At 47.2% G+C, this 13,572-nt stretch overlaps 1 protein-coding gene across 3 annotated transcripts in view; it reads right to left on the bottom strand.

Moving 5' to 3' along the window:
• Nucleotides 1-13,572, bottom strand: part of LOC130155165 (discoidin domain-containing receptor 2-like) — a 61,244-nt gene that overhangs the window by 44,894 nt on the left and 2,778 nt on the right. The gene's annotated exons all lie outside the window — the stretch shown is intronic.

Raw genomic sequence — 13,572 nt, 5'->3', positions numbered from 1 at the left:
ATGACATCAGCTGCTCTTCCCATATCTGCCAATGCTGTAACCCCATCGCAGAAGGCCACCAAATCAGTCAGGCACAATTTTCCCTTAGTAAAGCTGTATCAGCTGTCATCAATGACTTCCTTATTTTCCATGTGCCTCAGCATAGCTTCCAGGAGGATCTGCTCCATGGTCTTGCCAGACACCAAGGTGAAACTGACTGGCCTGTAGTTCCAGGTCTTCCTTTTTTCCCCGCTCTTTAAAATTGGGGGTTATGTTTCCCCTTTTCCAGTCAGTGGGAACTTCACAGGGCTGCCACAACTTCCCAAATATGATGGATAGTGGCTTAGCCATTTCATCCACCACTTCCCCAAGGACCCGCAGAGGCATCTTATCAGGTCCCATGGACTTGTGCACCTGCAGGTTCCTTAGATGTTCTTGAACCTGATCTTCTCCTACAGTGAGCAGTTCTTCATTGTCACTGCCTTTGCCTTCTGCGACTTGGGCAGTGTGGCCAGAGCACTTGCCCATAAGGACAAAGGCAAAGAAGCTGTTGAATACCTCAGCCTTCTCCACATCCCAGGTAACCAGATCTCCCATTTTGTTCTGGAGAAGGCCCACATTTCCCCTAGTCTTCCTTTTATCACCGATATACCTATAGAAGCTTTCTTTGTTGCCCTTGACATCCCTGGCCAAATTAAATTCTACCAGGGCTTTAGCTTTCCTAACTTGACCCCTGCCTGCTTGGACAATTTCTCTGTATTTCTCCCAGGCTCCCTGTCCTTGTTTCCACCCTTTGTAGGCTTCCTTTTTGTGTTTGAGTTTGTCCAGGAGCTCCTTGTTCATCCACGCAGGCCTCCTGGCATTTTTACCTGACTTCCTCTTTGTTGGGATGCACCACTCCTGAACTCAGAGGAGGTGGAGGTGATCCCTGCGTATCAACCAGCTTTCTTGGGCCCCTCGTCCCTCCAGGGCTTTATCCCATGGTCAGCTACCAAGCAGAGCCCTGAACAGGCCAAAGTCCGCTCACCTGAAGTCCAGGGCTTTGGCTGGGGTAGAGTTAATTATCTTCACAGTAGCTAGCAGGAGTTGTGTTTTGCATTTGTGCTGATAAGAGGGGAAGTTTTAGTTCCGGCTGAACAATCCTTACACAGAGTCAAGGCCTCTTCTGCTCCTCACCCCACCCCGCCAGCAAGCAGGCTGAGGGGCACAAGGAGCTGGGAGAGGATGCAGATGGGACAGTTGACTCCAACTGACCAAAGGGATATTCCACACCATACAGCATCATGCTCAGCATGTAAAGCTGGAGGAAGAAGGAAGATTTGGGGGGGGGGGGGGGCGGGGGCATGGGACACAGGACAACACATTCAGAGTGATGGCGTTTGCCTTCCCAAGTCACCATTACATGTGACTGAGCCCTACTGGCCTGGGGACAGCTGAACACCTGCCTTCCATGGGGAGTGGTGAATGAATTCCTTGTTCTGCTCTGCTTGTGTGCCAGGCTTTTGCTTTGCTTATTAAACTGTCTTTATCTCAACACACAAGTTTTCTCACTTCTACGCTTCTGATGCTTTCCCCCATCCCAACTGGGGGGAGTGAGCAAACAACTGTGTGGTGCTTGGTTGCTGGCTGGGGTTAAACTACAGCAGGTATTCAAAAGAAAAAAGGAAGCAGACATGAACTACCCTGTGCCCACACTAAGTGCCAACTGGAAAATACAGCTGTAAGCCATGGTCACATACAGCCAAATGCTCCCATCTTCCTCCTTATGCCATCTCAGCCACACAATCCACCCCTCCATACCAAGAACAGAAAACTATTTACTTTTTTGCCCCTGGGTAATTTGTCCATGTGTGAGTGTGTTAATCATCTCAGAGGGATGGGACAATCCCTAAGGCTCATAGATGGTTTGGGACAGAAACACAATGACCAGCAGTAGGGTGGAGGTGGAAAGGTATGAGAACCTTTCCTGGTTGGGAAGCCCTACTCCACGATTGTGTTACTGATTCAGGTAACACACTTACAAGGCACTCTCCTGCCAAAATAAGGATGCCTGCCCTGTCAACATCACGATGCACAGGGACCAAGCTGGATACAGGCCCCTGGGGTAAGCTGGGACCAGAACAATTCCCTTTGGAGGACACAGGGCAGTTTGTGACAGAAGGTACTGCTAGACATCCAGGAACAGGGAGTCCAGGAGGGACACCAATAAAAGCATCAAAGCAGATGCACATCACATAAGCAACATCAAGGCTGTACAGAAAGCTTCCCATTCTCCCACAGCCCTGGGAAGAGCAATGGCCCAAGTCCAAACAGATCTGAGTAGCTTCTTTCCCTGGGGAAGGACAGCGCCATAGACACACAAAGCACTGCTAGAAAACTGATGATCTTGCAGTTACTCACTGATGCCTTCAGCACTTCAACATAGAAATAGGCTCTCTGCTGGATGCCCTCTGAAATGTAACTTGATCCCACGCTATACATTCACTAATCAATCTAAGGATGAAGCAAAGCAGAAAACACTTTTTTCACTGGAATGAGCCCAAATATGCACAATAACAGATCCCACTCAGAGCTATTACAAACTGAAGTACTTCAGAGAGTTTTGCATCTCACATCGCAGAGGGAGCATACTTCTGCAATAGCGTCATCGGTTCTCAAATTGTGTATTTGAGAAACTTCCTAATGACCTCATAGCAGCACATGTGACCAGTAAGTCATCTTCTCAAAGGACTAGAAATAACATCAACAGACCCTGTTTTGATTTTGCATAGAACAGCTTTCTGCAGCATGAGCAAGTTTCCAAACAGCAAGGGAGCAGAACCAGCAGCTCAGGCCAGGGCTGGCATTTTTACAGTTTCTCCAACAGATCATGTTTGGCTTCATAAAAAAAAAAATCTGTCCCACTAACAGATGAAGACCCATTAGCAGATAGTAAATTCCATCTAGAAATTTAGACACAAAAGCTTGTTTACCCCAACGCAGGACAATCTGGCTGTTTTTAAGGAATCTACACAGTATCATAAATCCCAGAAGTACTTCAAAAGCATTCTAAGAGATAAGAGACGGTCTCAGAAAACAGAAGATTATGCCTTGAAAATGTTTCTACAGGCTTTAAAAGCAGCTTATTTTCATCCAGTGCTTAAAAATAACCTGCTATACTGAATAGCACAGCTGAAATTTGTGGGTGATGAACTAGTGAGCTGTTCACACTGAAATCAGGAAGTTGCCTTTTACTGTCCCAGAGCTACTGCCTGATCAGGTGGCAGTGGGAGAAATAAATGAAGGAACACCCACGAGCATGTTGATGCTAAGGTGAAGACAACTAGAGAAACACCTCAAGACAGACAGACAGCATTGAACACCTGAGATCCCTCCTCTGTACCAAGCACAAGGTTCTTGCAGAGGAGAAGCTACGTAACCCCACTATAGAAATGGATGTCAAGAGACACGCACCAGACCTGTGACTTGCAGCCAGAGAACTGTCTCAGTTACCAGCGGTGAGACAAGGATACATACCTGAGTGAGAATAAGGAAAACACTAATTAGAGAAACACCTAAAAGCTTTTTCTGCCAGGCCTCTCCTGAAGCAGCAGCAGCACAGGCTGCGCCGGTGATACACCAGACCACCCGTCCTTCTGCAGTGGCTCTGCTCCATGGCCTTTATACTCCTTGCCTTCCAGTCACCCACCTAGCCCAGCTACGGCAGGACCTCTACCTGCCTTTATCCAAGAAGGCAACAGCAGGGCCCAGTGACCCCAGTAAGCACCAATATCTCATATCAGACAGGACCAGGCCATCACTTGAGCAGCCTATGGCTAAGCAGGGACAAAGGAGTTGAAGAGCACAGGACAGTCCCACTAAGGACTGGACCTGCACAATGTTCAAGCTTTTTATTCTTTCAGTGAGAGGTGGTGAAAGCCAGTTCCCACCTATCATCTTTCCAGGAACTTTTGATGCAACACAGCAGCCTGCTGTAAAAGTGCTTTGTTTACCCCCTACAGCCCTCTTCTGCCCTTAACCATGATGTGAGGGCATGTTCACTCCCACCCTACCCCAGCTGAAACATCTGCTCAGCCTAGCTCTGCTAGTACCATCCTCTCACTGCAAAGAAATCCACTTCCAGCTGTAAACCTGGGAAAGAGGAAAGCAGGGCAGAGCTTGGCACAGTGGGGAGGACAAGTTTGGGACGCATATGTGATATCCTTTGAGAAATACTGACACCACCACCCTTACATACAAGGTACCGACTAGAGCTGCTGTGCAGGATAACAGAAGGCAGCTCAGAGATTACAACATAGCTCATGTCGTGACATACATGGGACTTGATGTGGGACAAACCCTCCTCAAGTGGTGTAAGAGACAACAGGGCACAAGGGGAGCACTCGCGCTCCACCACACATCTCCCATCCCATGCCAAGGAAACCTTTCCTGCTCTGAAGAGAGATGATGAGGGTCCTCAACAGGGCAAACACCACAGCAGTGTGGAGTCTCCTCTGCCCCTCAGCAACTTGCTACATCACCACAACAAGCACAGCCTCTGGTCCAGCCACAGGATAGATACATCCTCATGCCTCAACAGATAAAGTTCTGCAGCTAAGCCAAGCTGCTTGTTTCTGGGCACACAGGCAGCTGCTCAGTGAAGCCCTGTCCTACTGGGACATGCAAGCAGAGGCAGCCTCAGCATCACTTTGCCATCATGGCTCCCTCACCCAGGGGTAAGTGACTGGGGAGGTGGCAATGAAGGAATGACAACTCCCCTCCAGCCCCCAAAATCTCACTCAGAGCTCTAATACTACCAGGAAAGATCCTAACAGCAGCAGCAGCCTCCCGTCTTCTAAACATGGTCCCCAGCTGCCACATCATGGGCTGCTTCAAAGCTGGGGATGAGAGTAGAGAGAAGGAAAGTAGTACTTAAACCCCCAGGTCAGAACAAGTGGAGTGAGACCAATTTAGCTTCAGTTGCTATGACAGAGCCCCAGTGAACATCATCTAGACAAGGAATAAACTCCTGGCACAGAGCAGCAGCAGCACTCAGCAAGGACACACTTGTAAACACTCTCCCTGGCCATCTTTGCTGACGCAACTGTGAGAAAGGGGCAGAGGAAACCATCATCTGCAAGCAGACATCCCTCCCTATCCCTGGACACTGGGAGCAGCCCAGGCAGGATCTCTCCAGCTTCTTTGCCTCGCTTTTGTCTGCCAAGTACCCTCTGGTGTCCTGCAACAGCAAGCACTGCCACTCCAAGGAAGGGCTCAACTCCCATGAGGTAGTAAAGCTTCTGCTCTGGGCTTTTGATATCTAATCCCTGGAAGCAATTGATATATACAGCAGGCACAAGGCCTCTTTCAAAGCTGACCTTTATTCTTGAAACACTAGATAATATCTAATATCCTGAGCATTGTGCTTCATGTCCTTCTCTCCGCCCTCTATCCCAGTAATGAGTTTGGAGCAAGGAAGGCAGTATAAGGAGAGTTCTGACAAGCAGAGCTGCACAGGTGCCAGGACTGCTGGGGGCAAAGCCCTGCTATCCCACCTGCAGTGATCCTTTCCCAAGTCTGTTCCTCTCCCCCAGAAGCTTCCTGGGTGAAACTGTGTTGGCATATTTCACCTCAAAAAGTACAAGCCATGGGGATCCGAGAAGACCAATGTCTGAGTGTTAATTCCAAATCCAGCTCAGAGAAAAGCTAATCAGCTTCCTTCATTGGAGGTTTTATTCCAGAGACTGCGAGAATGAGCAGAAAGCCAAAGCAAACCAAAAGCTATAAGCCTCAGCAAGGAGGAACAGCACACGGGAAGGGAGATTCAGCACCAGCCATTTGCTTTTCCAGCAAGGGACACTAAAACAAATGGGCTAAGCTCAGCTTGTAGCAATGCTGCTCCAGCTCCTCCGCTTGTCATGCACAAAGACAGACCCCTGCAACAGTTAAGTGGTGCATGGAAGAACTGGTGGCATAAGAAGAGCTGTCAGCCAAAGTCAGCCTCTAGCTGCCACCCCTGAAGCCCTGTACAGCTGTTGCTCCAGCACCCTCCAACCATACAACCCCAAACCTGACCTCCGCGCTTTTGTCCGAAGCTAGCATGCAGAGAGCAGCTGACAACAGTAGTCACCACATTTCTGTGATTCCTCAGCAGGACTATCATCTTCAAATAACCAGAAGACTGCAGAAGCCCATGCTCCCAGCCCTTTTCATTGCCTCTGGTATGGAAACAAAAGGCAGGAGCATGCTCCCGGGCACGCGGTTCAGACGGGCAGGATACCAAAGGGCCCCTCTGCATGGCGCAAGTGAGAATCTGTAACCCACCCAAGGACGCTGCTGCTCACTCCACATGACCAGACTTCTGACACGACGGCTGGTTTGCACTGAAGGAAAACAACATGAATCTCCAGAGCAGAAGACAGTGCCAAGCAAGATCACAACCATCCCACAGCAGCTCTCCCTTTCAAGTGCCAATGAAGCACACACAATTTCTGAATCTCCCCGTGACATGAGGGTATGCAGAGTCCAGGGATGCAGCCAGACTTGAGTCTAGCAACAAGGCCTTGGCTAAGGAAGCTTCCACCTCCTCAGCAGCTCCTTGCATCTCAGCCATTTCCCCTCCAAGCAAGGCCTCCTGGCCTAAGTATAAGGGTGTTGCAATCTGCAGCTTTGTCTGAAGAAATCCAGCCCAGACGCAGCAGCAGGCCTCTGGTCTGGCCTGACTACATGCCATTCACGGACACCCACTGCGTCCAGAAGCTTGTGGCATTTCTGAAGGCAAGTTTACTTCTCAGATGTAGAGAGCTCTTCTGCTCCCGTTAATACTCAGGGCCGTGATAGGCAACTTAGATGTGCACTCCAGCAGGCACACTGATCTCATGACCTGGTATTTTTTCTGAAATAAACACAGCAGGCTCTGGGGAAAACCCTCTCCTCCCATTGTGAGGGGCTGGGGAGGGTAGATAAAAGGCAGCTGCATGCCTTGTGTATGTGTGGCCTCAGCCTGGGCGCACAGCTGGCTGGCACCAATCCCACACTCGCCTCAGGGCAAAGGATGCTCACAGTGCTCCTCCTGCCCCTCCTGACCAGTGCAGCTCCTATCTGGGCAAGCACCACAGCTAATACCAAGGGGGAAACACCCATACGCTCATTCCAACAGCAGGATAGATCCTACAAGCACTGCTTCACCTGTAACACCCCATGCAAACATGAGAAAACCACCTAACAGGATCCCTGCCTTTTCCTGCAGAAACAGCACTAGGGTCTGCTCATATTTCCCATACTAGCATGGAAAAGACTGAAGGATTCAGACATGTTACACTATTAGCCCTACTGGGACGTTTCCTAACTGTTCACTTAAATGTTTTTAAACCAGCAGGATGAGGTAATTCAAACTTAAATGCATAACACACCATAAGGTGGTTCTCTAGGTACAACTCTCAAGCAAAAGCAAACAAAAGCTGATCCGGCATGGTACACTGCTCCATCCCCGGACGTTTTCAGGACTTGGCCAGACAAAGCTACGGCTGAGGCGATCACACACTGGAGACAGTCCCACTTCAAGCAGGAGGTCAGGCTGAAGATCTCTAGATGTCCTTTCCAACCAGTATTTCCATCATTCTGTGACAGCAAATGAGAAGAGGCATAATAATTATTGCCAACGGTTTTATGAAAGACTTGCATCAAGTTTCTCTGAAGAGATCCTTCTAGATTATATTAAAAGCTTGGTTAAGTATGTCGGCACTGACACAATCAGGGCTAATTCTGTACTGGCAGGGATACTGGAGTACCAGTATCTGTGCCTTGATGTATTGTACAGGTCTCACACAGGGTCAGCACACTGCGTCAGACTGTCCTTGCACAAATTAACACCTGCCATAAGAGATTTCTTTTTGGCATTTAACTTCAGCTATGTGTTCAAATACAAAGGCTTGCAATTATTCCAAGAATACAGGTTAAAAGCAAGACAGCCAATAGCTCTCAGGACATTAGAAACAACTAGAAAAATCATTTCCCACTATAAGTCTTTACTCTAGGGAGGTTGCAGAAGCACTGCTGCTATTTGGTGTCCTTCCAGTGCTGGGAGGAGGCCAAAAAATGCCGTAGCAGAGACTGAACCACATCTAATCACTGGTGGGTTCAGTCCTCAGGAAGAAGGCAGCATGCCTACATGCGATGCTCTGTCTGGAGGGTGATGGGGAAGCAGCATCAGGCACCAAGAGAAAAGAGGGTCGTTGGCCACCAGAGAAACTGCCACAATGCTGTTCCTCCCAGCTGTCTCCCATGGTACATGCACATGGCACTGGCCAGCAAAGCTCATTTTCTGAGAGTAGAGCCCTGTCCAGGTTGCCCCAAACCATGAAAGAAAGTATGTAGATGGATGGCATCAAACTGATGGAAAGATGAAGGGCACTTTGGGAGACTGGGTTATTGGAATCATGTCCATCAGAATCCAGACAAACACAAGACACACGCACTTACAAAGTCCACAAGATGAATTTACAGTGTTGGGATCCTTGTCCACGGAAACTGTGAGGGAGCTCGCTGCATGGCTGCTGCTCTGTTCTCTTCAGCAGCCAAATCACAGCACACATGACCAACACCTCATCCCAAACAACAACATGGCACTGGAGGCTCGCGCTGCACATTCGCACCAGCACCCCCAACTCAGCTTCACTATCAATGCAGAAACTAAAGAAACTCCTGGAAGATCACATTACCCAGTACAAAGGTGTGACAGCTTGTCAGGAACATAAGAAACAGCCTAAGCTTAGGGAAAAGCACTCATTACAGGCTGACATTTTCACATTGGACAATACTGGTACTCCAGCTATTTCTGCTACAGGTTTTTTGTATGGGTTTGTTTTGTTTTTTTTCACTTTTTGACAGGTAGAAGCCAACAAGCACAAGCAAAATAAAGCAGTAATACAGAGAACAAAACCTGACATTTGACTAGTTTAGCTCTCCAGAAGGCAGCAACACAATAATTGATATCACTACCAAATGATACATGCAACAGAAACATGCCCAGATTCAAGGAAAAATAAGAGCTGCAAATGCAGTGTGCTCTGCAGGCCCTGTCTCTGTATTTGCTCGTTCTTCAGCAGCTCTTTGTTACTGATGGGTGGGACATTTTTACACCTTAAATGCTATTCCCAGAGAAACTGAACTAACTTCTCATTTTTACTGCAAAAATTCATCTGATTGGAAGAAAATACCCCACCCTCTTCTTCTGGCCTCCAAATTGCAGCTGGCAGACTCAGGACACAGGACAGTCCTGAGGAAGAAACACAACTGTTTGTTTGTCTGTGCCGCCTCTTGTCCTCTCGCCCTCTCCTCCATCCCCCACGGCACATACAAGCTGATCCATCTCCCTACGATCTCTGGACAGGAGCTGACTTGTTTCAGGTTTATCACGCACCAGAGCTCTGCACTGCAGAGCTTTGCAAAGAGATTTGGGCACAGTACCCAAGCATCAAGGAAGGAAAGTCAAATCAGGTCAAGAGAGCATCATCCATGCTGGGAGCCCTTCCAAGCAAACACCCAGAGAGCTGCTGCATTAGAAGCAGACAGGCCCCAAATCCAAATTTTGGAACAACTCCACCCAGTTTAATTCCTTGGTCATACATTCTGCAAGCATTAGTTCTGAGTGGGCTGGTGTTTCAACAGCTCCTTACTTGAAGCTTCATGGACAAAACAAGGTTTAGGCAGCACTCTTCAGGGTACAGCTCATCCTCTCCCACGTGTATGCACTGCTCGGCCCAGGTGGCTGCCCTGGGACAATCATCAGACTCCTGGTGGACAGACAGCCCATGAACAGACCCAGCAGGATCTCATCCATGAGCAGGGAGCAGCATTAAGAAATAAATGCTTGAGCTGGTTTGAAAAATATACAGCCTCACTGCAATCCCTCAGAGCTACAAGTGGTTTGCCAGTCCTTTGCATTAAAAGAAGGATCCTGGGAGTATCAGCCAGTGACTAGGACATGGAACCAAAGCAACTTATGTTCACAAATATTTTACCTAGGGAATAAAATAGTACAACATAGAAAGTAGGTATTTTAACTTGCACTGTACCACACACAAGGATATCAAAGCTTGATGAGCATGCATACAGGTTTTCCACCTCTGTGCACTTGACTTTCCACCTCCATGAAATGACATGACACCTCCTGTATGAAGTTAAGCATTGGAAAAGAGTTTCTGATAAACTCCCATGGAGCAGACATGCTTAAGTGACAGGCAGCATAGCAACAGGGGAAAAAAAACACACCACCAAGTCTGTGCTCACCTGTAAGATTTACTGTCACCTATTTGTTTCAGGAAGCAAGCGTGACCCACAGAACGAGTCTCCCCTCCAGGCACTGAAATGGAGTGGAAGGAGCTTTTAACACATCTTGCTTTATACATTCCTGTCTCCAAGTTACATAAAATGTCAGCAGATTTCAAGTTTGGGATTTGAAATTTTCCCCACCCAGTCTGATTCCAATTTTTATTTTCACTTTTTTTTTTTAGAGAGAGAGATTGAGAACAAATGGCTCCTTGACTCTTATTTCCATAATCAGTATTAGTAAAAAAAAATACTATCTTTTTTTGCATAACTAATGCCTTCTTGATTGGAAGAAGTAATTTCAGGCACAAAGGAGCCCTGGCATCAGGAAAGTGCCTCTCTACCTTGCCTGTGAGAACAGGTTGTACTTTATAAAGTTATTGGCAACAAAAGTTTTTAGCTTGGTCTCCTGTGCTGGGAACACCATCCAACATCACTTTAGAACAGCTTTGCTTAATTTTCAACATTCTTAAGCGATGGCTGTGATTACTTTGGAAGAAGCAGCCTTTCCATTAAGTACACCTTAGCCCAAGTTGCCATCAAGAGAAGTGGAAAACAGCATCCCTTTTGAGAGGTACCAGAGATTGGTGGGATCCTCTGTGGCAGAACATCAGCATCAAGTCCTCCCTGCTCAGAATGTTCTCATGCATCAACAGAAGAACTATCATCAATTCTACATAAATTCCTCTGCTGAAGCCAGCAGAAAAACGTCTGTGGAATTAAAGCAGATGAGAGCCTTCCCTCACTTGGCCTTATCCCAACACCACACACACTAAAGAGAGAAACAGAGCTAAGGAAGGATGAAATGCTTCCTTGCTATCTCATGTTGCTGTCCAAGCAACAGGGACCCAGCACTTGAGAGCATCCCTTGGTATTATTTATATTCAGAAAGCTCTTGCTGGAGCACAAAGCCATCCTGAAGACGGATGCTTTCACAGTCTCTTGTGTTTTGTATGTGCCATGAGGACACTGGGCATGTGACTTGCGTATTAAAACTTTCTCACTCGCTAGTCTAAGTTCAGAGATTCTTTCCCCGAAGAACACACTGAATGATCTCATCTGCAAGCAATCAGCCTGAGAAATCAGCTTGTTAAAGGAAGCTTCTAGGAAAGGAGAGATGTCTCTGGAGAATTTGGGGGCCTATATTATTTTAACCAGTTTGTTAAACCCCAGCTGCTCTCTCCCCACTGGAGTCACACAACCAAGAAACCATTTCTCCTCCCATACAACTCCAGACAGCAGGACAGTTTGCCAACACCTGACTGGAGCATCATGTTTTCATTCTCCACAGCCTGAAAGCACTCACATTTTCATACAAACTCATTTTAAGCAGGTGCTGGAAGAGTGCAAGAACAAACTCAGAGCTGCAAGTTGAGTAGCATCCAGAAAAGCAACCCATTGAACATGCAACAGTGGTGACCTGAATGCTAAGAGCATTTTCTTAATTTCTGAGTATGTATTTCAGTATTCCCCCACAATTATCACTCAGACCCTAGACACACACCCAGACAGAAGAATAACCAGTATAGTGGGAGCTCTGAAGAGGAGTAAGGGAACAATAAGCTCACTGGAAGCCAGCTTTACCCTGAGATTGCTGAAAGTGGTGTAACAGAATTTTACATCAGTTTCCGGTGACGCTGCCAGGAGCATCCAGAAAGCTTACACTCTGCCCGTGGGCACCCCTCCCCACAAGGCAGTATCTTTTCTTTCCCAGTGAAAACCTCAGGGAAGCACGAGCAGTGCAAAGCACATAGGAAATGAAGTGCAGCATTTGATTCCCAGATTATACTCTGTTCACATTTGCAGGGCCAGCTGCACCTTGTTCGTTTAGAAGGAGCACTACAGTGAGTAGAACAAGCAGTGTGACTCGTGCCTGCAAACTCAGTCACATTTGCATTCCCTGAGCTTTCAGAAGGACCACCACGCTTCCACCCCAAAGGGGAGGCAGGGAAGATGAGATCAGGATCCTGCCTTTCTTCCATGCAAGCTCTCACACCCTGCATTAGCTGCTGTCCACAGCATCTCCCAGGCAACCCTTTCTTAGCTGCCCCTAGTTGGTCATTCAAGCACTTTGAAAGACTTTCCTTAAACTTCCTGCATAGAAATCACTGTTTAACGTTCAACACAGAAGAAAAAAAGTAAAGCCTCTAACAAAACAGTCTCTAACAAAAGAGATCAGGAGGACTGAGCACTTGGCTCTTCCCAGCCATGGCTTATTCAAAGTGATTATTCACTACTTCCAGCACCTATTCTCAGTTCAACTTGCAAAAGTAACTGTTATGAAACAAACAGAAGAAAGCAAAGATCAGAATGGGAAGGTAATACCATGACAGCAGAGGATCAAGTTAACTGCACTCAGTTCTTCCTCAGTTTGTACCTTTACTAAAGCTACTTACGACTCTTCAAAAAGATGACCTACAACCTCAAACCATAGTTCTCAAACCCACTGTGAGAATCACTGTGAGGGACTTTGCCCTGTACAATGCAAGATGACAGTCACAGTGAAACTGTTTTGATCAATGGTGACACCTTCTAGCTCCAAACGCAACCCTCAACCTCACAACAATTTGAAATATTGCCCTAAAGAAGCTTTTTGCTCTGTGTCTTTAAGAAAAAAGAAACACATTGCTTTCTTCAACTGCAAACATACAGGCTAAACAATGTTATGAGACAAAAAAGTCTCCATCAAGCTCTGTACTCCCTAGCCAAGTTCCTAATTTTACTTAGATCAAGATCAGACACCCCCCCCAAACATATGTCTGCTACTAAAATCAAGGTGCAGGACAGCCACCCCCAAATCCCTGGGAAACCCCCATCTCAGAAAACTCAAAGCATAAAGGGGGGGCAATATTGAAGGGCTCAGCTGCCACCTCCTATGGCATAGCTTCTCAACCAAATCGTGAAGGGGAAGAAGAAAAAGGAGATTTTCCAGTTCAAGTTCCAACTCCTTTTTAAAAATCAGTTTATAACCACTAAAATAAACACAGTAAGAACAACTGTGCAGTAACTGGGAACCTGCAAAAACAGCTGCAGTTTAAGAGGCAACGTCTGGCAAACACCAGCAGATACAAACAGCCCAAGGGAACAGCAGGACATTCGGGGAATCAAACAGTGAATTTCACCTACAGGCTCATCGAAAAACTCCCTGAAGTTGATCCAACCAGAACATGCAGGGCAGAGGCAACTATTCTCTCTGTGCTGTTTACCACTGTGGTGGGCATCTGCTCCCTGTCAGATCTACCTCCCTGCTGAACTCCTCTCTCCTCCTGGATGCCCAGGCCTCTC

The sequence above is a fragment of the Falco biarmicus genome, chromosome 9 (assembly GCF_023638135.1).
Source record: "Falco biarmicus isolate bFalBia1 chromosome 9, bFalBia1.pri, whole genome shotgun sequence".
Classification (NCBI taxonomy): domain Eukaryota; kingdom Metazoa; phylum Chordata; class Aves; order Falconiformes; family Falconidae; genus Falco; species Falco biarmicus.
Note: the sequence above shows the minus strand (reverse complement) of the source record. Positions and strands in the feature narration are given on the sequence as shown.